The sequence below is a fragment of the Musca vetustissima genome, unplaced genomic scaffold, assembly GCF_032173495.1.
Source record: "Musca vetustissima isolate MV318-11 ecotype Yass unplaced genomic scaffold, APGP_CSIRO_Mvet_v1 utg8618, whole genome shotgun sequence".
Taxonomy (NCBI): Eukaryota; Metazoa; Arthropoda; class Insecta; order Diptera; family Muscidae; genus Musca; species Musca vetustissima.
In genome coordinates, this window is record NW_026877478.1 from 146,250 (window position 1) to 172,972 (window position 26,723).

General features: G+C 33.0%; 1 pseudogene; it reads left to right on the forward strand.

The window, feature by feature from the left end:
- The first annotated feature begins 9,716 nt into the window (after positions 1-9,716).
- Positions 9,717-17,979, forward strand: LOC133322067 (phenoloxidase-activating factor 2-like; annotated as a pseudogene).
- The last annotated feature ends 8,744 nt before the right edge of the window (positions 17,980-26,723 follow it).

Here is a 26,723-nt window from a genome sequence, read left to right on the forward strand (position 1 = left end):
GGAAGAAACTACATCTAGATCTAGGGGCTAGATCTAAATCTGAACCGATTTTAACAAAACTTCACAGACATAAGTCTGGACCTAATTCAGCACCCTGTGCAAAATGTTGTCCCAATCGGACAAATGTTGGGCGTTCGGAGTAACGTTTACAAAAAATCGGACGAAACTATATATTGGAGCTATATCTAAATCTGAACGGATTCCAACAAAACTTCGCAGACATTAATCTGGACCTAATTCAGTACTCCGTGCAAAAGTTTGTCTCAATCGGACAAATATCGGGAGCAGTGTTGCCAAAACTTTGTTGATGAAAAATGCTAGATTTTGTTAAAAAAGGTGCTAGAAAGTGTTAAAAAATTAAAAAAAATGCCAAGTTAAAGTGCTAAAAAAATTATCAGAAAAATTCATTAATTTGCTATAATTTGATATTTTAGATTCTCATTTGGTAAAAATTTCACTACCAATAATGGAATTTTGGGGACCTCGGGCACGTTTTTCTATAAAATTTTGATTTTTATGGTGTGTTGAATTTCCCCAATAAAATGTATTAATGCCGGTTTTTGTGGGGTTTTGGGGAATGGCATTTATACAGAAAATTGTCAAGATGAAGGTTTGAAAGTACTCCTCTAACTTCTTTATTTTTAAGGTTTTAGACGCATTGTCTGGGTTCTTGTAGAGTAGGATATATTTATGCTGGCAATTTTCTACATAGGTCTATGTTTAGACATATAAAGGTTCCATACTATTTGCGTCGTTTTTATACCCTTCACCACTCTGTGTTGAAGCATATGTTTGTAACAGCCAAAAGGCAACGAGATAGACACATGGTTCCTTTTGAGAATAGAATCACTAGGACAGGTTGGAGAAAGAGGGGACATAGACATGTAATTGTTTGGATACATATGTACAATATACCCAAAGTGGTGAAGGGTATCATATAGTCGGCCCAGTCCGACATTACTATTTTGCTTACTGGTCAGGTTGAGAACTTTAAAAAACATGTTTGCGAAATTTTCCGAAGTAAGTCGATTACCTCATTTTAAATTGCATTACCTCATTTTAAATTGGGGCGCGACCCATTTCCAGTACTCTGGAATGGCTAGATTTTGGCATTCCGTATTCCCGGTGATAGTTTCATGGTTTGGTTTTTCATTGTACCAAATATACATCCTTCTAGTAAGCGATGCTATAGTAAGCATAAAAAGTACCCGATCATTTTTTGAGAAATCTTTTGGCATTACCTCATTATAAATTGGGAGGCGACCCATTTGCAGTACTCTGGAATGGCTAGATTTTGGCATTCCGTATTCCGCATATAAAGTACCCGACCATTTTTTGGGAAATTTTTATACACTCCACATGGTACATTGTATAAAAAGTTCTGACCGAATCGAACTTTAAGATTTTTTTTTACTTTTTTAACATTAGAAAATAAAACTCATGGCGTTAAATTTTAATCGAAATATATTTTAACTAATTGTTGAAAAATAATTTTTTTGTTGGTTTTTTTTTATTTGAATTGTTGTCTTGTAAGGGCAGAGATCATTTGAAAGTAATTTTAAGTGATTATTTATAACTCTTTCGAGTCGAGCTTGATGATCTAAGTTTTGCAATGAAAAGGAAAGCCCGGAGAAGAACCTACGTGCCCACCATTATGCGACGCGTTCCACACTTCCAAAATGGTAGCGCAAAAACATGTGTATACCATGGAAACAATTGTAGGTGTGTGGATTAATTATCCATCGCTACAACAAAAATCTGCCTTAATAGGACTGTTCCTAGAATGTAGACAAATGTTGAACTTTGACAAATTTGAATTTAATTCGCATATGCAAGTTTCGCAACAGGGCGAAATAAATACAAGTTATCAACGTACGACCTTTGTAAAGCCACATAGCCCAATATGCCTGATGAGCCGCTTAACCAACGGCGAAACGCGTCGCATAATGGTGGGTACCTAGGTTCTTTTCTTGGCTTTCCTTTTCATTGCAAAACTTAGATCATCAAGCTCGACTCGAAAGAGTTATAATTAATCACAGAAAAATAAAAATGCTAAAAAAGGTGCTAGGTGTTAGATCACTTAGATCACTTAACTTGCAGAGGCGGCAAGTCCATATTTCACATTTTTTCAGGAGAGACAAAAAACAATCAAACTTTCTTTTGAATGAAGATTTTTTAAATCTGTAAATGCAATTTGTTTTTGTATTGTATGCGTAATTAATTTGCGTAAAGACAAAATGAAAAAATAAGTATTTGCGGAGATACGCCCCTTTTTGGGACTTAGAGCTTAGCTAAGTTTGCATATTTTAATGGACTTAGGTCTTTTTCTTACAACTTGTCTATCATTATATTTTCTAATTACTGCAATAATTTTGATTTTTTACATGTTAATATTATCTAAAAGTGTAAAGATTGTTTTGGAATAATAATTCATTCAAAAATATGAAAAAAATTTTGGGGATAACGTTATATGGGCGGTACCCTAAAAAGTGGACCAATATTGATAAGTTTTTGTTGGAAAGTGAGCTACCCCATAAGTACCCAAAATACCAAATTACAATCAATTCGGCTGAAAATCATGTCCAAAATCTTCAAAATAAAATGTGAACTTACAGCCTTTACATGATGTTAAGACAGCGGCAACAATAATAAATGAGATAACTCTACTTTTATTTTTTTAGATCGATGTATTTTGCCTCTTTATATATACATAACTGTATCGAAATCTCAATTTCTCGAAAATTGGACTTATTGCCTTTACAAGTTAAGCCAGCGATATGTCTTTATTACATTTTTGCTATAGCCAATTATGTCAGTAATAAAATCGATAATATCTCTTATGTCTAGCATCTATTTTATACAAGTTGAAGTCATTAGTATTCCTATTGTTGTTCCATGTTCCATTCCAAAATTCACCTATAAATAAAACATTTTTATGCTTAACTTGTTTCCCGTTTACTTAGAGAAGCTGTAAAAATTTAATATCTGTTAAATATACAACGAGATTGGAGATTGGCACTTTGGCTAATCTTTACTCAGTTATAATAAAAATAATTAATTGTGTGAGCATAATTATACATAATACTAAATAAGTGGCATTCATTATTATCTTTGAATATAATAAAATCGCAATTAAACATTTTTATAATGTAATAAAGAAGTAAGTAAAATTCAATTGAAACGAATTTCACATTTATACTTAAGGGGGTTTTTACTTTTTTCGTTAGGAATTAAATTTGGCGGAATAATTTTTCAAATAAAAGATTTAGATATTTTGTTTAAAATTTTTCATTTATACTATAACTATAAGAAATTCTATTCGTTTCGTTGGCCTAGACCGTAACAACCATATTTTCGAGCGACCTTAGAGCCGTGGCTTAAATCGAATCGGTGTACCGCTTATGTTTGATTTGCTTTTAAAGTATGGTATTATCAGGGTCTGGAAAATGTTTTCAAATCCATGCATAACTCGAAATGTCTAAATTATTGAAATTTTAAAGATAAATGGAATGAAAGATTAAAGTTAATAAAAGAAGGCCTCTAATACTGCAAACGTTATGATGACAATGCACAAGTTTATCTCAATGATATCCCGACAAGTCAACATGTAATTCGTTATAATTAATATTAGGCGATGGCGTCATCTAATACAGAATTTCAAACTTACAACAAATTGGATTGGAATTCTCCTGTAAAAATTAACTCCCTAAAAAAATTCAGAAAAGCGATGATGAAGTGTATGTTGTTTTTAAAATTATTTTATAATGTGAATTCAAGTTATAATGAATGCATAACGGCGCTAATCTTGATTATCCAGGAAATCATTTTATATATAAACAGTTACGACTATAACAAGGGTTTGGACACTTAAATTTAAGATTTTTAAAAAGTGGAGTTGATCGAAGTGTGTCCTGGACTCTCATATATGTATTTTTTTTTGAACGATTTTATACAGAGCGTAACTGACTGAAATTGTTTAAATAAATAAACCATCCCTTGGCATATATTAAATATCGATAGTTTCAGTAAAAGCTACTGATGATCTCAGCAATGCCACCAGGTGCCATTGAAATATCATGATATGGAACGCAGTAATTTCTTGTCCTTCGAATGTATTTTTATTCGTTTGGTTTTGAAGTCGCATTGTACCAAATGGGCATATATTTTATTTATGGGATTTTCTCTAATCATCCCCTTCTCTCAACGGCTGTTTGCCTCAAAATTTCCAGTCGGCCTCGGCCAGTTGCTCATGTATAGCAATTTCTTTCGACTAGAGGGGGAATCTTGTATTACCGTTGTATCTACCTTCCTTTCCAGGCTAATTCAGAATTTTGTTAATACAATAATAAACTATTAAAGCAATGACCATACAACGATACAACATAACTCCAGTCAATACCACCCCACCAAAATTCGTTGATTGTCAAAATCATATTGTGTAATACTGTCACTTTTTAATAGAATCCTATTATAAAACATTGAAACCTATTTCCCATTGATAAGAATTTCCATCCGGGGTTTCAAATACAGATTTTACCACGGAGAAAAAAATGCCCAAAAGGTTACCCGGAAATAACAACAAAGATTTTACAAAATTATAGTCAGAGATTATTCGTTAATGTTTGTATTGAAGCCAAATTGTAAAACACAAACTTCCATTAGCCGTATGCAAATGAACCTGCAGCAGTTTTTTAGCATTTCAATTTCGTGTAGCCATATCCATTTTCTAAAAAAACAATTTCCGGTTTTTTGTTTACTTTTAATTGGTGTTTTAGCAAATGCTGTCGTTTCCAAGTATTACGTTTGGACCATTTTATCCATGCGTTTTAGTATCTGCTCAAAAAATGTTACAAACATAATTATTCCGATACCACTTCATAATTTTGGGACAATAACATTTATTGTGTATATATTTTCCTAGTTCCTTTACAAAATTTCTATAAACATTATGTTCACGGCTATGTAATGTTCGTGTATAGTTGTTGAAGGTATAATCAACGCCGTTTGTAAACAGATCTTAACCGACAGGGTTACAAAACACTCTCCCGCTAAGCATAGATGGGATAGCATATTGTAAGACAATTATTCATTGTATTGGAGTGTAGTGGAGTGGACAGATATTTCCCATCTTCGAGCTTGAACTAAGTTTGGAAGAAATATTACTCACCGGCCAGACCGACAACCGGACATTTGAAAATCGACTCCAAATTGTCTGAAACGGATTTGAGGCACATTTTCGCTTAACCTAGCACTAAAAGTGCTAAATTCGAAATACTAATTCTATGCAACAATTGCGTGACTTTTCTAATACATTTTATTGAAATATTTTTGAAAATATGCGTTCTTTATAAGTGTTAGTGTCTCAAAAATATGTCTCAAAATAAAATTCAAAGTATGAACTGTAGGCCTATTCTGTAACTTTTAACAACATTCGATATTATTTAAAATTCTTTTGTTATCGTAAGAGCAATAAAACAAACAAATGAAATTGTTGTAAAATAGACAATATCGAATGTTCTCAAAAGTTACAGAATACAGGGGCTGGCCCGCATGTTCTTCCAACCAGAATGCGGTCGAGAACATAGGGGGAATCTTGATTCGTCGTGTCTATGCGGAAAACTGCCAATACCAAACTGTTTTTAACCTCAAAGAAGTAATTATCGATAAATGGCGGTCAATCGATGAAGATTTGCGATAATAGACAGTACAATGGATAGAATTTTTGAACTTATTCAAAATAAGGGAGGCCCTGCCCATTTTTTATTAAATTTATTTTATTTAAGCTTTTAAAAATAATTTTACCTAATTTTGTAAAAGTGCATCTATAGTTATGCAACACCAATAAACCATAAAGAATAAATCAATTAGTTTTGTAGAATAATGTGTGTTTTTGGTCATTTTAATGTGTACAATAACATAATGGGTCCATTTTATTTGTCAACCGGTGCACAAAACGTCCAATATTTGTCCTACTGAGACAAACTTTTGCACAGCCAATAACATACCAATTCAATTAAAAGTGCGCCTATAGTTATGACACGCAGTGTATATTATTTCTGGTCAAATTGTTTGTCCTTACTGATACATAATTGACCTGTCGATCATACGGGGCTATCCACAACGTGGACCGATGTTGTTTATTTTATGTAGGAAGGATTCAAAAATATTTATTTAGAGTCATTTCGGTTGGAACCCTTATCCAAAATACCGAATAATGAGGGTACCTTTATATGTTGGCTACGCTAAAACTTGGACCAATATTGTGTCGTGAGTAGATGTTCTATCCACTGAGAGCCAAAATACCCAAATTACAGCTGATTGGATTTAACGTTACCAAAAGGCTCAAAATACCCTATATGGAGTGATATATTACATTTTCAATACAAAACGTCCTAGATGTAATAGCACAGTCAGTGCACTATTTCATAGCTTTATCTTCAATATTACGAGATTTCAGCAGACGGACATAGCATCGACATATAATTTTATTTTGATCAAGAATATATGTTTGTCCGTTATGGGTTCTCTGGTCAATGTTTCGAGGTGTTGCAAACGGAATGACAAATTAAATATACACTACACCTTGTGATGGAGGATAAAAAAGTCAGTTGCGAAGTTTCTGTTCCCAAACACATTTTGTTATCTTCCTTTTTGCTTACATACATTTTTTGAATATACGAAAAATATGATGAATGACTTTTAAATTAGCTCATGCGAATGGCTGATAATGTGTTATGGCATGGCATCGACAAAATTTACAACATTGTTCTCACATCCTTTGTAATCCTTTTTAGTACCAATAAACTATATAGAACATTGATGTGCTATAAGTTTCTTTAAAAAATGGTAATATTAAAGGGGCACTACGGATCATTAATGATTTATCATTTTTTAAATATATATATATTTAAAAAATTATAAATATATATATATATATATACTAGCGGGCCCGGCAAACGTTGTCTTGCCTTAGCAATATTGTTAAGGAATAATTTTCGATATTTTAGACTTGTTTTTTAATTTCTATTCATGCTTGCATAAACATTTTTTTGTGTATGGAATATCCATGAACATTTTTGGTATCGATAAACATTTTATATTTGTCTCCCATATACCAATATTGATCGTTACATCAGAAGCAACAGAATATCAAGTTTCAGTTGGGTTGACAACTGAAACATAGAGTAACATTACAGTTCTGAGTATATACTTTTTGATGTTTATGACCGAGTGTTGTTGCTATAGAAAATAAATTAACTTATAATTGAAAAAATGTGCGAGGATATTTTACAATTTTTGTTCTTGATTTATAAGCGGTGCAATTGTCGAAATGGCAAACGTTGTTTTCCCTTCTAAAATTTCCGTGGATATAATTTTTGTAATAATTTAGATACCAATATGTTTATGCGACTTCCACATAACGGTTGCCCAATGCTATGTAAGCTTTTTATAGCTTTCACCATAAGGTAAAATGTATATTAAATTTGTCATTCCCTTTGCAACACTGGGGGCCCAGAAAGTATATGTATATATTATTGATCAGAATAAAAATCTATGTCGAAATCACGATAGTGATCACAATATTTAAGATAGAGATTTGATTGGATGTTTGTTAATAAAAATAGTATATATATGGAACCATACCGAACCTACTTACTTAAAATTATTAATACTGACTCAAGTATTGTGTCAAAAAGGCATCGGCCCACTTTTTATGATAGCCCCCATATACAGTACTCTCCATTATTCTTTATTTTGGGGTGTTTGGTTCCGCGATAATTTATTATTTTAAATTCTCATATGGTAGCAAATCTTTCTACCAAAAATTATGAATATTGGTTCACTTTTTTAGATATTCCCCATATAACGGTACCACCAATAGTTTTTAGGATTTTAGGCACATTTTTAACCAATTGATTATATACTTTGGGTTCTGATTGGGCAACAATTCTCCATACCAAATGTTATCGATATCGGTCTACTTTTTTAGGATAGCTTCCACATAGTGGTACCCTCAGTCCCGAACGACTACTGGTATAAAAGTTTGGCCCGAAAGTTTGGTCGAACATAACGACGTTTTCACTTGTTATTAGATGTCCTCATTTTATATATCGGTAATTGATATATTGAGGTATTCGTAAAACGAATTGGTAACATCGTGAGACTCTATGTTTTTGACGAAGGTTTTGGTATATCCTTCACATTAGATATTATGCCTATTATGCATTATTATTTTTATTATGTATATTCAAACAAAAAAATCTAGAGCATGGATCTTAGAATCAAAATCCTATGAATGGATATAAACTCCATTCAGAATGTCTTCTAAATTGCATTTGTCCCAATATGTATATGCATTCTCAATTAATTTTTTGTATTTCCACAAAAATAATACTTTCATTATTCGTACAATGTCAATCCAATTAAAAAAATAAAATATTTTGAAAATTTTCAATAATTGACAAATTAAGTCTTAAAGGAATGATACGCTACCCATTTTTGACCAAAATATCTTCAAATAAAACAACGACATGGTGCAATCAAAATGGCTCGATGGCTCGCCTTTTAAACCATCTCTGGAGCTCCAGGAATATTTCAAGACTACGATAAGAAAAGTTTGGTCAAAATCGGTGCAGTAGTTCTTGAATTATGGTGAAAAACCATAAAAAAACTAAATATTGCGCCATCTGTCGAATGAACTTCAAACTACACAGAAACACAGGAGTAGTTTTTGAGTTTAGCGATCACGAACATACATGTAATTTTTTTATATAGATATATATATATATATATATATAAGACCATATTTTGGAAACGAAAATAGATTACATCAAAAATATTAAACAACTTCCTTGAAAATATACCACTTTTTGAGTAGAGTAGAACTTTTGAGAGGACATATATTTCATAGATGACAGGCAGTTAAAATTATAATTGTCCTCTAAACAAGAGGACCTTTACATATATATATATATATATATATGCGACACATTCTATTTGATTTTAAAATTATTAAACTTTCATATAATTCATAGTTCAATTCCCCATCAGTAAGATAAAAATATTCGCTAAAAGCGACATTTAACTAAATACTTTAATTGTCACTCACCGATTGTCCATTGCATATACTATACACATAAGAGCAGGCGAACTTCTTACTTCCTATAATAAAAATCAGCAAACAACAATGTAGATTAACATGGGATTAATTTTAACAAACTAACAGTTGATTGTTGCAAATCATTGTATACGACCTCCCTTGGGATACGTGTTGGTGCTTGTGCTCTTTGCTATTTAATGAAAACAACAAGAAGGATCTTAACAGGCGAACAAGAGTCGCTTATGTGTATTTATCCAACTCTGTGGTTGTAGGGATATATTTGAAGCAATAACTGTGTAAAACATATATATGTACATACACGCATGTGTGTATTTGTATATGAGAGTATGTTCATGCATACAATTGATATGTACATCCATTCAACTATTCTTGGTTCCATTTAAATTATAAAGTCTATCAGAAAGAGAAGTAATTAATCAAATTAAATAAAGTTAATTATAACGATTAACATTAATGGCAGTTTTAATATGTTGACGATTAAAATATATATTTTTTACACAATCCCGTATTGGGGATATAAATGATAAATAATGTTAATATTATTTTTGGGGATAAAAATAATTGACAATTCAGACTATTGTAGTACATCAATACAATGGGGCCTACGGATCCATTCCCTGTTAATATCATAGGTATCGAATTGAGTATCCGATTCAACTTACCTAGTCATAGATTCTACCGGTTTACTCCCTCTCAAGCCTTTTATATGAGCTTTCGATTTGATACAAGCTTCTCAACCCTTTTATATTTGCCCCGAACATACAAAGACTGCTATATAAGTGAATTATTTTGGTAACACCCACCAAATTGTTTTCTAGGTCTTCCACATTTTGTTCAATGTGTCCATACAAACTCCTGTGTATGTAAAAAATCACACGGTAAGTACCAACAAGTTGGGACTGATTATATTATTTATTTAATCAGTCCCGACTTGTATACAGAAACAACATTCGCTTTAATTAACAACACACGTTTGTGTTATTCTTTATTTATAAAAGAATACACATTTATTTTATTCTTTTTTTTATTGTTCTTCAACTCAATATGAGCATCATTAATTTCAAATTAGATTCCTTGTTGACAATGAAATATTTTAAAAGCTCGATAATAAAACAACATTCATCAATGTTATACATCAATGCATTAGTATTAATTAACTTTCACATGTAATTGTTATTTTATTTTTCCTCTTATCCTCTCACCTGTAAAAGAATTAATCAATCTGTGCGAGTGTCAAGATTGAATTTTGGTATGTCAATTATCTATTATCTACTTTAAATCAATTACAAGCCTACTTGGTTACACGTTCGATTACCTATTACATTTTGCCAAAACATTCCTCCAATAAACCACTAAACAACATCAATACAGGGAGCGTATCCATTCATTCTATTCGTAACTACCCATCGCAGTCTATGTGTCTATTCTCTTCTAATTTATCAATGTGTGTTTCTTCTTTGCCACATAATCTAGAAATTGTATTAGAAAAATAACAATGAAATTGTTCAGATACATTGAGCTGATTGTGCTTTCATAAGTGGGACGAACAATCGATCAATAAAAGGACGTGATGTTGTTACATGAATGATTCTTTCAATTTTTTTAACCTCCGCAATCGGTATCCAATTCTTAGACGATTTGTGCTATGATCAACCACACAAGTTTTTTTAGTCAGCAGTAAAATCAAGTTCGATGAATTAAAAATGCTAAAAAATGGTGTATTTTGGGACTATGGCCTAGTTTGTATATCGTGGATCGATATAGAACTAGACCTGCCCACACAAAAGACGCATATGTGCAAAATTCACCTAAAAACGTGTTCTACGTCCTCAAAATATTGTTATATGGGGATATCTCTAAAGAGGAAGCCAAAATATTAAGTAACAGGTTAATCAACTGAAAAATGTGTTCAAACCCGCTAAAATTCTGAAAGTAGGGTGCTACAGTTATATGGGGGCTATGTCTAATCGTAATCGATATAGCCCATATTCGAACTTCACCTGCACGGAGACAAATGAAAAGTATATGCAATTCGCTTACGATGAATTATTGTTTAAGATTACTTCGATAAGATGCAAAGAAAATAACGGAATCAATACACTCTCCATACCATGGTGGATATTTTACGACTTATAAAGAAATTTATTAACTTACTAGCAAAGTACCCGCTACTTCGTATGCGGAAAGAGAATACAAAAAGAAAATAATATTTCATATGGAAGTCGTGAATACTGTATAATTTGTTGCACTATAGATCTGAATTCCTCTTCTATTCCTACATCTAATATAATGTTTATTACCATTTAGTACTCTTCATACACATAAACACTATTTTCCGAAATCTCTTTCTTATTTACTTAGTTTAAAAATAGAATTCCAATTATATATTTAAGTAGAGGATCCATTCTATTTAGCACTCTTCGAACACATAAGTACACATTTTCAAGACTACCCTTAGTACTTCTAACTGTCCGCCAGTGCCCCACATTCCAAATTTTAAGCTTCCAGCTCTGTCCGTTACCCAAATCGAAATTGAGTGCATTTTCAATTCTATTTACTATTCGTACACATAATTTCCAAAGTTGTCTCCATATCTCTATACTACACTTCTAGAGTCATCTAAATTCCAAATCTAAGGATTCAACCAAATCCAAATTGTTCAAAATTTAGTACCATTAAGTAATTTTTATACTCATATATAAGAATTTCTAAAACTACTCTAAAAATATTCTTAATTCCACCAAAGTTCAAATTGTACCAAATTTAGTACTTTTTGTACTCATAAGTACATGTTTCCAAAATACCTCAATCCTGATATTAAATAACAATCGTAAGTCCAAATTTAAATATTCCAGTTTTCATTATTATTGTACTTTTTGTAGCCATATTCTAATCCTGCTTTTAAATAGTAATTAAAAGTCCAAATTTAAAATTTGAAGATCTGTATGTTTACCTAAAGCCAAATTGTACCAGATTTGGTACCATTCTGTACTTTTAGTACTTATATTCCAAACCTATATCAATCTAACCATAAGTACGAATTTCCAAAGCTACCTCAGTCCAGTTCTATCCGTTCACCAACTTTTCGTAGACGTAAGTACTAGTTTCTAAAACTTCCTCAATATCACATATTTGGAACTATTTAGAACGTTTCGTACTTATGAGTTCCAATTTCCAACACTATCTCGATTTTGTACTTTAACAGTAATTTTATTTTCAAACATAAGTTTTCCATTTCTATCCTTCACTCTAATCTAAGTTGTACTAAACTTAAAACCATTTATAACTACGCATTTTCAAAACTACCTCGATGTCTCATTTACACTCCAACCGTAATTTTGATTTCAAATTTTAGGTTTCCGCTCACACAAAACTAATTATATCATATTTAGTCATTTAGTGCTTTCATAAGTACGAAATTCCAATACAACCTTAATTATGTAATTTTCATTTCAACTGTAAGTTTTCAATCTCTATCCGTTCGCTTAAATATAAATTGTACCAAATTTAGTAACATTTAGTACACAATCCTGCACTCCAACTGCAATATTAATTTAAAATTTCAGCATCTCATCCCTATCCGTTCACGCAAAAACAATTTGTAAACTATTTTGTACCATTTAGTACTTTTTGTTTCTATAGTTAAGAATTTCCTAAACTATGTCAATCCTACACTTCAACATTAATTTTAATTCCAAAATTCTGGAGCCCAATTCTATCCGTTCACACATAATCAGGTTGTACCAAATATGGTACCATTTAGTACACATAAGTACTATGCTTCCATATCTCAAATTAATATTCCAACAGCAACCATTATTCCAAATTTTAGGTTTCTAGCGCTCTCCGCTCACCCAAATCCAAATTGTACGAAATCTATTGTTTAGTACTTATTGTACACTTTAGTACTTTTCGTGCACATAAATACGAATTTCCAAAGATGTTCCTATAGCTCAATCTTCAATAGTAATCATAATTTCAATTTTCAGGTTTTCAGCTCTATCCTTTCAAGCAAAATCCAAAATGAACTAAATTTGGTACCATAGTACTTTTCCTAGCAATAAGTACGAATTTTCGTACACATAAGTACAATATTTTAAAGCTACCTCAATCCCGTACTACAATAGTAGTCCTAATTCCGAATTTCAGGCTTCCATCTCTATACACATTTAAACGCAAATAGTACTAAATTTTGTACCATTTTGTACATTTCATATAAATATGTACTAATTTTAAAAACCATTTCCATACATCAACACCACTTCCCAACCTTTATTCCATATAAAATTTCAAGATTCTTGCTGTATATGTTCAATACATATACAATTAGAACTACATTTAGTTAAGTTTAGTATTTTTCGTACACTTTTTAGGTCGAATTTTCAAAAACCCTTTTGTTCATCTTTCTAACTTTCCATCAGTGACCCACATTCCAAATTTCAAAATTCTAGCTTTTCCCATTCGCCTAATACAAAGGGTACCATATTATGTACCTTTTAGTACTTTTCGTACCCTTTTAGTGCGAATTTCCAAAAACCCAGCCTCAAAACTCAAAATTTCAAGCTTCTAGCTTTAGCCGTTTCATCTAGACGATGATCTGTCAGTTACTCACTCACTCACTCTCTTAACGCAAAGCTCTTTTATATATATAGATAAGTAGTAAAATTCTTAGTAAAGGATATTGCTCCCAAATCCCATCATTTTTTAAATGTAGAATTCGCCTTAAAACAGAATGTAGGGAAAATCTACAACAACAAACAATTTCTTTCATTGTAATAATTTCTTTTACTCAGCTTATAATCGTATCTTGTATATGTATGGATTATATAGTTCTTTAATCCGATAATGGAACTTTTATTATATATTAATTATATTTTTGTATCCCCAAAACACTTGAAAAGGAACGTTTCTATTTCAACTCAAGTGTAATGATGTTAATGTTATATTATGAAGGTATACAAAGAATTGCAAAAATCCAATTTGCACTTTTGAAAATATACAGTTGTGGGATTAAGGATATATCTGTCGTCAACGCCGTCTGAAACATTTGGTATTTTTCATATCACATTTGCATTCATTCAGCATAATTAATATTTTTGCTTTAATTAACAATTTAATGATATTCAGAGACACGAATGGGAAATAATATTAATTTTGAAGAGTGCTAATGAGATTGTAAAATATTACATGTGTTATTGTTATACATCATCGTCACCTACATGTGGGAATATTAACAAATTTTTAAATTCCTTGAAACTGATGTTTGTCACCTGATAACTCGAGAAACACTAAACTATTCCGTATTGCTCGCAAAAAAAAATTAGTGGAATTTAAAAAAAAAAATTTAAAATTCCCACATACACTTTGCTACGGGATAATATTTGTTTCGGACGAATTCCGTTCCAGACAATTTTATCAAGTATGATACAAAATCTGCACATTGTAATATATATATTTTTTCAAACTAAAATAATGTTCGAATATGGGGGAAAATCGTTCTCTCTCTCTCTTGTACCTCCAAAATTAATTTTGTAATATCATGCGAACAGGCTATTCGATTTGTAATAAACTTTGTACAACCTAATGTTTTAACTTTGCCTGCATAAAGTTGGAAGATGAGAGTATTCGGTCCACTGCTTGTAGTCCCTTCCCCAAAAACTTTGAGAACCTTGCAAATCTCATATGAAACGAACGGAATAGCCAAATTTCATCGAAGCTTTGCACATCGTAATATGATTACCTTACATAGATCAAATTCATAGTTAGGACTCCTTGGTCCACTCCTTCTGTCAACATTTTGAAAATTTCAAGCGTATTCTTATACAATATCAAACACTTGATTTGATCCAAACTTTTACCAAACCAAGATTTAGTCCGAAGACGAGACCCGCTCGTTCTGGTACCTTCCCCAAAAAGGTCAACATTGTAAAAATCTGTAAATTTAGTTTGAAGAAATGATTTACCAAACCTTCATTAAATCCAAAGATGGGCTATCTATGACAATCTCTTCTGGTACCCCTCCACAGATGAAGAATAGGCTGAGGGTATATATCTATCGGACTATCAGACCGACTGACACATTTTACTTGTTTAATTTGCATTATTCAGGGATATCCCGTTTGATGCATTTTGAGATTTTTTCTACTGTCAAAAAGTTGAAAACGTCATATACCTGTATAAAATGTAGTAAACTTAATTTATTTCAATATTTTCACCTGCAGGCCTATTCTGCAACTTTTAACAACATTCGATATTGATTAAATTTCTTTTGTTATTGTAAAAACAATAAAACAAAAAAATGAAATTGTTGAAAAATAGACAATATCGAATGTTACAGAATGCAGGGGCAGATATAGTTATTTTTACGAATATTTAATATTTGTTTATATTTCAGACAAACAATTTCAAACTTTTGGTATGGGTTTCAATAGAGCATTACACACCATATATAAGTAATGGAAAGTTACACTTTCGTCGGAATCCTAATGGTTATGCACGAGTTTCCGACGTTTGTGACGTATTTATTATACGTCGGAAATGTATGTCATTTACGTCAATATTTCTGACGGACCATATCTGGCATTGTTTATATGGCGTTCAGTTTAGCATAAGAACATAACCACAACGTTATCAGTAGCATCAAATTTCACATTGTTCGTTGGGCGGTCCGATTGTTTGTGTTGTTCATATCGTCTGCACGCGCATAGATCTGTAATAAATAACAAGCAAATTTCATGTTCTAAATTTATTTACAAACCAGTGAGCGGAGCAGTATAGTCGTACGGGGCCGACCATACGATACCCTACACAACTACCACGAACTCTAACTTTCTGAGGATGTTTATTCCGAGTCGGAGTAATATTTCGTGATATTTGCCCCCTCTTGTCCGATTAGAGGTTAACAACACCTCTTCCTTACTTTTTTCGAATATTCAGTACAGTCCTTCTAATTACTTGTCCAGATTACCTTCACGGTGGGTTGTGTTGTGATTTTCGGATTATACTCTACTTGAAAACACACAAAAAATTATGTTTTCGGTCCATTTCATCCCAAAATTTTAATCTGATCATCACCGAAAATTGTAGGCGTTGTTCTTGACCATAACTGGAACTTCATGAAAAATTTCAAAGCCATCAGCGCGATATTTCTCCCTCTAATGTGGTAATGGGTTACTAAATAATATCTGAATACGTAAGCACCTGTAAATATTTGACTGTAACTCCCACATCTGAGTAGATACATCACTATATTTGGTATCAATTTAAACGCCAACCACTCCTCTTGGATATGCTATCAACTCCTGGGGTCTACATCCTCCAGGAGTAAATATATATGCCATAGAATACAAATTTTGTCATTTTTCACACAAAAGTCAGGGTCCATTTGACCCGCTAAATATTGACCGATCTTTATCAAAACATGCATGCTTATTCTCTGGCCCGATCCCCTTCTCCATGCAAAAATTCGCGGTGTTTGGGCCATAATTGCGGCCTCTGGAGCGACCAGAAAAACCGACAAAAATTTAGTATTTGGTCCATTTCATCCCCTAAATATTAACTGATCTTTTCCAAAAACAATAGGGGTCTTCATTGGCCAGAACCCATCCTACATGCAAAATTTCGTGAAGATTGGTCCATAACTGTGGCCTGTATCGTGTTTACAAATTATAATGGACAGACGGACGGACGGACGGACGGACACACATGTCTAGATCGACTCAGCTAGTCGAGATATGACGATCGGTATACTTAAAGGTGGGTCTAGGACCAATATTTCGCGGCGTTACAAACATTTGGGGCTGCACAAAGCTATAATACCCTGACAACATAGTTGTGTAGGGTATAAACAGCTTGGAAGCATGATGGTCAAAGTGACAATTGCGTTCTTGGGTTTGGTATTTCTGTTGAGTCATGTTCATGGCCAGGAAATGTCGTTAATCGATTTAATTAACGACATATTTAATATTAAAACGGACACAACCACCCAGGTAAGGGTTACTAAGTTGACTGAATTACCGCAAATGGAAAAAAACTTATAAAACTTGTGGTCTTTATAAATATGTTTTAAAATTATAAATTACTGTAATCACTTTCTTTTTTTTTTTTTTTTGTAGACAACGATTCCCCCCGTAGCTCAACAAGGTTGTGGTTGGCGCATCGAAAACGGTTTTGGTTATAAAATTAATTTCGCCAGCGAAGATGAAGCCGAATTTGCTGAATTCCGTTGGATGGTGGCCATTTTATTAATGTATGCCTGTAGTGGTTCACTGATAGCCAAAAATGTGGTCTTGACCGGTGCCCACTGTATCATCAATCGTGAACCTAACGAACTTATTGTACGTGCCGGGGAATGGGATACTCAAAACACCAACGAAATTTTACCCCATGTCGATCGGCGAGTTAATGAAATTATCCAACACGAACAATTCCACGAAGGTGCCGTCTATAATGATGTGGCTTTACTGATACTAAATGAACCCTTCGGATGGCACGTGCATATTCGTCCCATCTGCCTGCCGGAATCTAATATAAATTTTGATCATCAACGTTGCTAAGTTACTGGTTGGGTCAAGGATACATTAAAAAAGGAAGTTGAATATCAGTCGATATTAAAGAAAATTGATTTACCCATTGTTCCGCGTGATAAGTGTGAAGATAATTTACGACAGACTCGTCTGGGATCGCGTTTTAATTTCCATGAAAGTTTTATTTGTGCGGGTGGTGAGAATGGAAGAAATACCTGGAAACTTGATGAAGGATCAGCGTTGGTATGTCCTGTACCTGGTACAGCAGGTCGTTTTTAGCAGGCTGGCATTGTGGTATGGGGTATCGATAGTGATCAGCAACATATAACATAAACATTAGTGCTAAACTTTTTGTTTATAAACATACTTACTTACTTAGCTGGCTTGTTACATAAGCCGACCTTAAAAAAATCCATGCGAGTCGGGTGAAAGACCATGTTCCGAGATGTTGTCTTCTGCTTGATAAACATACTGACCGAGTAAAGAATGTGCTTTATGTGCTGAAGAAAATTTTGTTCGAAAAAGTTCACCCTACGCCTGTTGTTCAAGCACACATCTACGTGTCTATGATGTAGTGAATAAGCAGGTCTCTTTGTATGGGAGCTAGGAATTATACCAAATGTGTTCTTTGGAGAAGTTGTCTACTTACGAAGGCCTCGGAATCCCAAATTACGGCCAAATAACTTTGGCAATATATACAGGTCCATATGGTATTTATCGTATTTACAAAATGTAGTTGTTGTTGGTTTTTGGTGTTGTTTTTGGTCCTTATTTTTGATGGCGGGCATGATAACTCTTCACTGGAACATCGGAATCCGAATTGACTTCACTCCAATATTAACAAGATGGCGGACCTTTGAGTTTTTTTGAAATTCTCCTATTTTTGACCTCAACCTATGTTAAAAAAAGGAAGTTCTTCACCGATTGGATTTATGATAGTTCATAGAGAGATATACACTCTCAGAGAAACGTGTCAAAATTTGGAACCGTTTGGATTATTAGTCTTTGAGAATCACCCTTGCCGCCACTTGATGCTGACACAATAAATCGGCAATATCTTCAAGAGTTCATGAGAGGGGGTCCCTTTAAATTAAATTGGTATATGCTTATTAGAAAATATTAATAATATTTCTATGGAAAGGCAACACCAATCGTGAAAATGTTTTTATACTAAAGACAATATTTTTTATTCAATGCGTTGCCAAAAGTATATAAATTCATTATTTTAATGTATTGCGTAAACATTAATTGTATTGTATATTAAAATCAAGTCTTCTTTGGAAAAAATATATTGGTTATGCCAACGGTATTTACTTCAGATTTATGTATAGACATAATAGCGTGGAATTTGCATTTGTTTGTTTATACCCTTCACCACACTGTGGTACAGGGTATTATGTCTTTGTGCATATGTTTGTAACAGGCAAAAATAATCGAGATAGACCCATGGTTCCTTTTGAGAATATGCATAGAATCACTTTCTGAGTCGATTTATGCATGTCCGTCCGTCTGTCCATGTATTTTTGTTAACAAAGTACAGGTCGCATTTATGATCCGATTTGGATGAAATTTGGCACAGGTCACTCAATTGGCCCAAGGACGAACCCTATTGAAATTGGAAAAAATCGGTTCGCATTTAGATATAGCTCCCATATGTATATTCGTCCGATTTAAGGTAAATGGTGTACCAAAGTCCCTATATATCTTTTGATTTGCCCGAAATTTGGCATAGCGAAATGGATTAGGTCTAGAATGATGTGTGTTAAGTTTCCTGAAAATCGGTTCAGATTTAGATATAGCTTCCATATATATATTCGTCCGATTTAAGGTAAATGGTGTACCAAAGTCCCTATATATCTTTCGATTTGAACGAAATTTGGCATAGCGTACTTAATTAAGTCTAAAATAGTGCACGTTAAGTTTCGTGAAAATCGGTTTGGATTTACATATAGCTCTATATAAATTTTCGTCCGATTTAATTTAAATGGTGTATCAAAGTCCCTATACATGTTTCGATTTGCACAAAATTTGGCATAGTGTACTGAAATGAGTTTGGAGTGATGTGTGTAAAGTTTCCTGAAAATCGGTTCAGATTTATATATAGCTCATATATATTTTTTTCTTCCGATTTTATGTAAATTGTGCACTAAAGTCCCAAAGTTTGTCCGATTGCCATACAATATTGTACAATAAACTGTAATTAATATAAGTTAACCTCTGTCATTCTCAGTGAAATCGGTTCAGATTTTGATATAGCTTCTACATATATATTTTCATCCAATTTTATACAAAATTGACACAAATTTTGCACAACGAACTAAAGTTTTGAGATGTGGAAAGTTTTGAAATCGGTTCAGATTTGGATAGAGCTTCTATATATATATGCGCCCGATTTTAGGTAATTTTGTCCCATCGTAAGAAGCAACCCTATATCTGAACAAATGAAAAATTTAGTATAGGTTGCAGAATTCGACGTCTGTTAGCATTTATCTGTTGAATATACCCAAAGTGGTGAAGGGTATCATATAGTCGGCCCCGTCCGACTTTACTACTTTCCTTACTGGTTTCAGATACGTTTTTGCTCGACGTGGGGTAGAAAAAACATGGGACAAAAATATAGTTCTATAAAAATATTGGGAGTGCCAACTCATTACATTTGACCTGTAGTTTTGCGTACCAACTCTACTTGGCTCTGAAACGTCCACTTGCTTCTTCTCAAATTAAATTTTACAATTTCCCCTATATCTTCTAACGACTCTACTATTTCTTCTATAGATTCGTTAAATATTTGAACCCAATCATACAGCTCAATCCATCGTGTTTCACAATATGAATGTAGTCGTTCGAAAGATTTCTTTGCTTCTCGAAATATTCTAGCAGAGATTTTTTTCTGAAGAATGGGCAAATTTCCAAAACTGTAGAAAATATTTTTCGCATATCTTCGAAGCTGCATTAAAACTGAATTTAAACAGGTGAAAAGGGCAATGAACGCAGCGTCATATTCTTGACCTCTCAAAAATGTTGGATCCCAACTCAAACTGATTATTGTGTTTATTATGGCGGTCGAAAAAAAACATTCTTTGACATTTATAGATACCTTGTCAAAAATTGTATACATATTTTCTTTTTGGTTTTAGCTGATGAAACTATCCGCTAAAACGAAAAGAATACAGCACTTTTCACTTCTTCAGCAATAGGCTTTTGGACTACGGTAGGGACCAAACAAATTAGTTCGGTATAGAAGAAGTTCGTTATATCCAAGGTAAGGCAAAACATAGGTGTTTAAGCAAGAATCGCTGTTTGAAATAGGCATCTTTGTGCCAACAAACATAGTCTTATTACTTGTTAACCTTCGTTGTCACCAACCTACTGGCCACACATATTGTTGTAAACACCTTGGCTTAAATTGTAAGCTACGCACATATAGTTGTGCTAAAGGTAATATCGTTTACCAACTAATAAATTTCGGAATTGGTCGAAACCTCTTCCTAATAAAACTATAGTGTTTTATTTCTATTTCTTTTTTGCTCACGAGTACGCATTGGGCGTACTGACTCTATTGCACTATACCTGCCACCACCCAAGTCCCTATAGTGCGGACTTAAAACATAGGCTTAGGGGGGAAAATATATTAACTGCGTACTTCCGTGCCCTGTACCACTGTGTTGTGAAGGGTATAATTAATAAAAGAAAAATCAAATTATTAAGCGTTTTTTTAATATTTTGTCCACAATCTATGCACTTCTTTACACTTTTAATGTGGTTTGGCATATTCTCCACCAATTTCATTATGATTTCATCCAAAATTTTATTACATTCCTCTTGCGTATGTAGAAATTTGGAGACCTATAACGACAATTCTATTGTTGCAAACCATAATGTAGACCAAATACAAATTTCAGCAATTTTAATGGGGGTTTTTCCTAAAAACTCAAACTTACAATTGTGACTTCTATTATGAGCGCATGGTAGGGTGAAACATTTGTATAAAATCCTCACAATACTGCAATTTAGAGGGTATGATTATATGAGTCATACCTAAAGTGGGACCAATATTGACAACATTGTGTAGGTATTAGCGAATATTTGGCGTTTTTATAATATGAAGGGTTATGCCTAACTAAGGGCCGATATGGCCCAATATGCATATAACCACTTTCTGCGTCGATTTTTGCATGATCGTCAGTCTGTCTGCCCATGTTAAATTGTAAATTATGATCCAATTTGGATAAATTTGGCACAGCTCATTTATTTGGCCTTAAAACAACCCTAATTGAAAATGGGGAAATCGGTTCAGATTTACATATATAGTTTCGTCCGATTTTAGGTAAATACTGCACCAAAGACCCACATTTAAACCGATTAGTTTTAAATAGGGACTATGCCAAAACGCGGGCGTTTATAGTCATTCTCGAACCTTACCTTATATTTTATCTCGATATCCTCCTTATCCTCGATATCGACTTAATCGTCTTAGAATTCCATACTATGTAGGGTATAAGCTGACAATTTCGAGTACAGAATATCCCCCATACTATGGTGGAATACAGGTATATGGAGTGTAACAAACCTTTAGATAAATTTTGCGAGTGACGGTGGTGAGACTTACATTGATGGTATATGTTGAATTGATAGTTTGACATCACTTTTGGTTAGGTGTGGGACTGCGGGAGCCATTGAAATATTGGGGGGGGGGGGGGGTTTGTCCTTTGTTCAACAGAAGATGATTTTTAAACAGAAAATTTTATAGACTCCCTATTTTTGGCAAATGTAGAAATGGATGATATGAGATATGATTATGACAAATTAAATCCCCTTAATAATCATAGTCTTAATTCGGACACATTCAATATACCTAGATCTCAGATGTTATGAACCCAGCGCTATCTGACCCTTCCCAGCCAATGTCCTGAGTGCGCTTATTTTCAGGACCCCTGAAGTATATTACCTGATCACACACTACCACATTTCTACGAAAACAATATTTAGATTTAGCACTTCATAATGGTATATATTTCAGTATTTCAGATCATTTTTCAAAATTTCTTATAAAATATTCTTATTAACTATTTTATGTACTTTATAATTTTTCTTTTTAACAAACCATTTTTTAAACGTTAACAAATGTATAGCTAAATCGTATAAAAATTGTTTGTTGGGAAATATCAAAGTTTTTGTTAAAGATTGTTTAGGCAGTGGATTGAGCAACAACAATTACATATCAAGATAAAGAAGATTAAGAATTAACAATGATCTCAATTATGTAATTTTGCTTTAAGCAGAAAACGACAATGAAATGTGCTGGTTGTTGAAGACAGCAATAACAGTGAAAAAAATTACAACAACAAAATAGATCATCAATACTTTGCAATGACACAAAGCAAACGAAAAAAATTACAATTATTCTTTCTTCATTCATATGAGTTACAACTAATGATCATTTCACTTATCAGGTTATACGAATTTCGGGAAGGCCTTCTGAAGTTCGATGCTGGATGTGTACAAACTAATGATGTTTGATAGTAATATGAGGGTAATAATGATGATCAAATATAGATATTGGATGATCAATTTATCAATACTGTACACATTTAACTGTGGTTTCTGTAATTATATGTTTAGGGTTATGAAATACGACAATAACTAAAATTAAAAATCGAATTTGTGGACTCATCATTGATTACTTACTACCAAAAATTTGACATTCGAGCCTTAGTTGCGTAATTTTTATGGATATTCTATTAGAAATTATTCTATTTTTGTTATCTATATTGGTTATTTAATTTTATTAAAGAGATTTAATTTAAGAAAATTGGGATAAAGTTGGCATTTTGGCAAAAGTAATATGGTGTTTCCAATTAAATATTTGAGGAAATCATAGAATAATGCGAATATTAAATATGTAATGGATTTGTAAGCAATTCTTACTCCACGAGGTTTCTTACTCTAAACGCTACCCTACGTTTATTCTTCCGCACAGCGTTTCACAATAGAATCAGTGATTTAATTTGTAGTTTCAGCCGAAAGCTCCAAATTTGGAAGGAAGAATTTTATGTATTTGGTAGAAATCGTCAGCAGAATCTCCTCTTCTCCGCAATGCAGGTCTCCGCTCCTTACGTTGCGGTGTGCTTTCTTCCGAATGTGGAGCACACAAAAAATTTCAGTATCGGAGGGAGGAATATAGAGGCGGATTTTTTGGATGCTGGAATGGTGGTTTACGGCCTATTTATTACCAATTTTGTTTCAGATAATCCGGAAAAATCAGTTTTTAAATATTCAGATTTCTTTGGGATAAATAGGGCACCAAAAATTTTCACCAAATTGCGCAATTTCAGATTTACTGGCACTATATCTTGTAGGATAAGAAGAAAATACTAGAAGCATTACCTCAATTTAGTTTCAACACAAAAATTTAAATAACTTTTAATAAATTTCACTTTTGGATTGATTAGAAAAATGTAATTTTTTTTCATATTTTATAATTGCTTATCTCTCTTTTTTAATTTGTTCCGTGTTCTTTGAAGTGTTTTAGTGTAGTTTTCTCTACACCTAATTTCAATTTGCTTTTTGTTAAAATTGCATGATTGAGAGTGTGACAATCGAAATGAAATTTCTTCCCTAAAAAATTTATGTTTGCAACAGCGATTGTTTTCATTCAGTACACTGTGCAAAAATATGGGAGCTATATTTAAATCTGAACGGATTTCAAGAAAACTTTGTATATATCAATCTAGACCTAATTCAGTACTCTGTGCAAAATTTTGTCTCAATCAGATAAATATTGGCAGTTTGGTGTACCATTTACAAAAAAATCGGACGAAACTATATATGGAAGCTATATCTAAATCTGAACCGATTTCAACACAACTTCGCATACAACAATCTGGACCTAATTCGGTACTCTGTGCAAATTTTTTTCTCAATCGGACCAATATTGGGAGTTTGGTGCACCATAAAATTGGACAAACTATATATCGGAGCTATATCTAAATCTGAACCGATTTCAACAAAACGTTGCATACATAAATCTGGACCTAAACAAAGTATTAAGTACGACCGGGCCGTACTTTGGATACTCTCTACCACAGGTATACTAACATATATTTGCAACGAAAATATAGGGAATATACACAGAAGTGGACCTTTACCGATAATTCTACAATCCGATTTATGTAAACCATTATGTACACCAAATAAATTGTAAATTTGAGTAATTTTAAATGGGGATTCTTCTAAAATCTGAAAACTCCAAAACGTAAACTGATACTGATAACGTACGGTAGAGTATAAAATAAAATTGATTGGTTACAAAGTATAGGAATTAGCGAATATTTGAGGTTATCATTATATGTGGGCTATGCCTAATAATTGACCGATATATGTCAATTTCGAACCCAATATCCATACTTTGTAGGGTAAAAAGTGGCTATTTTGAGTAACAACTATCCCACATACTAAGGTAGAATACGTCAATATGGGGACAACCCCTCAAAATGGGACAACCCCAAACACAAAGATGTTTGAAAGACTCTTCCAAAAAAGATTGCTTCCAGACCATCACTTTGGATTTCGGAGCAGACATGGTACGACTGAACAATGCCACAGAGTAATAAATGTAACAAGAAATTGGTTGGAAGTAAAGCAATACTGCTTATCAGTTTTTTTTTGATGTCAAGCAAGCTTTTGACAAGGTGTGGCACTCTGGCCTTTGATTCAAACTAAAAGTAAAGTTGCCTTCTCCATATTATCTTCTACTCCAATCCTACTTAAATGACAGAACTTTCTTTGTTAGCATTAATAATGGTATGATATGGGAGATATTAAACCTGGAATGCCAAAAGGTAGCGTGCTGGGACCTACGTTATATAATTTTTTTTGGCAGATATTCCGCATTCCGAAAAATCAGTCCATGTTGCCTAGACGCTGAGAAAAAGGAAATTGTCCATTCGATGCAATCACAATTCGGTATAACTTGGATAAAAACCAGAAAATTGTATTGGCTAGCTGGATCAATATCCGCACTTAGTATGGAAAACAATGTTTAATTGTACTTCCAATATTGAAATCCTTCAACGATACCAGTCTAAAACACTTGAACCATAACAAATGCCTCATGGTTTGTCAATAACAGTTATAGGGATTTGGGTATACCTAAAGTTAAAAATGAAATTGCAAGATATACAAACTACCTAAATAGGCAGAGTTATCATCCTAATATTCGGGCTATAACTCTACTTGATGACAGCAATGAAGTCAGGAGACTGAAAAGGCCACACATTATCGATCGTCCTATTATGAAATAATGTATTATTTTAGAGTAAGACCAACAATCATACATATTTTATAAATTCACAGGAATTTATAAAATCTTTCACAATAATTATTTTTTTTAATGAAATTTCCTTAATGTTATATACAAACATTAAGCAAATTCCAACAAAAGAATAGATTGCAAAAAAAAAAAAGAATAGATTCAAAAAAAAAAAAAAAAAAAAAACAATTGAAAAAATATAGCTCATATAAAAATAATGGATTTATATTTCCCCAACCTAAAACAAAATAAAAATCTTAGTAGCATATATCGACCTACTTTTCTGGTTTTATTATTGTTTTTATACCCTCCGCCATAGTATGGAGGGTATATTAGTTTTGTTTTTCCGTTTGTAACGCATTGAAATAATCATTTCCGACCCTATAAAGTATATATATTCTTGATCAGCGTAAAATTCTAAGACGATCTAAGCATGTCCGTCTGTCCGTCTGTATGTCTGTCTGTTGTAATCACTCTAGCGTCTAAACGAATTGAGATAGAGCCCCAAAATTTTGCATAGAGTCGTCTTTTGTCTGCAGGCAGGTCAAGTTCGATGATGGGCTATATCGGTCCACGTTTAGGCATAGCTCCCATATAAGGGTACCTCCCATTTTTCGGTATTTTGAAATTCTTAAGCGTGTTTTTCAACCGAATTCGCTGAAATTTGGTACATTGGGTTCTTATTGGGTACTAAATGCCTCCACAAAAAATTATTAGTATAGGTCCACTTTTTCTGGTAGCCCCCAATAAAACGGTACCTCCTACT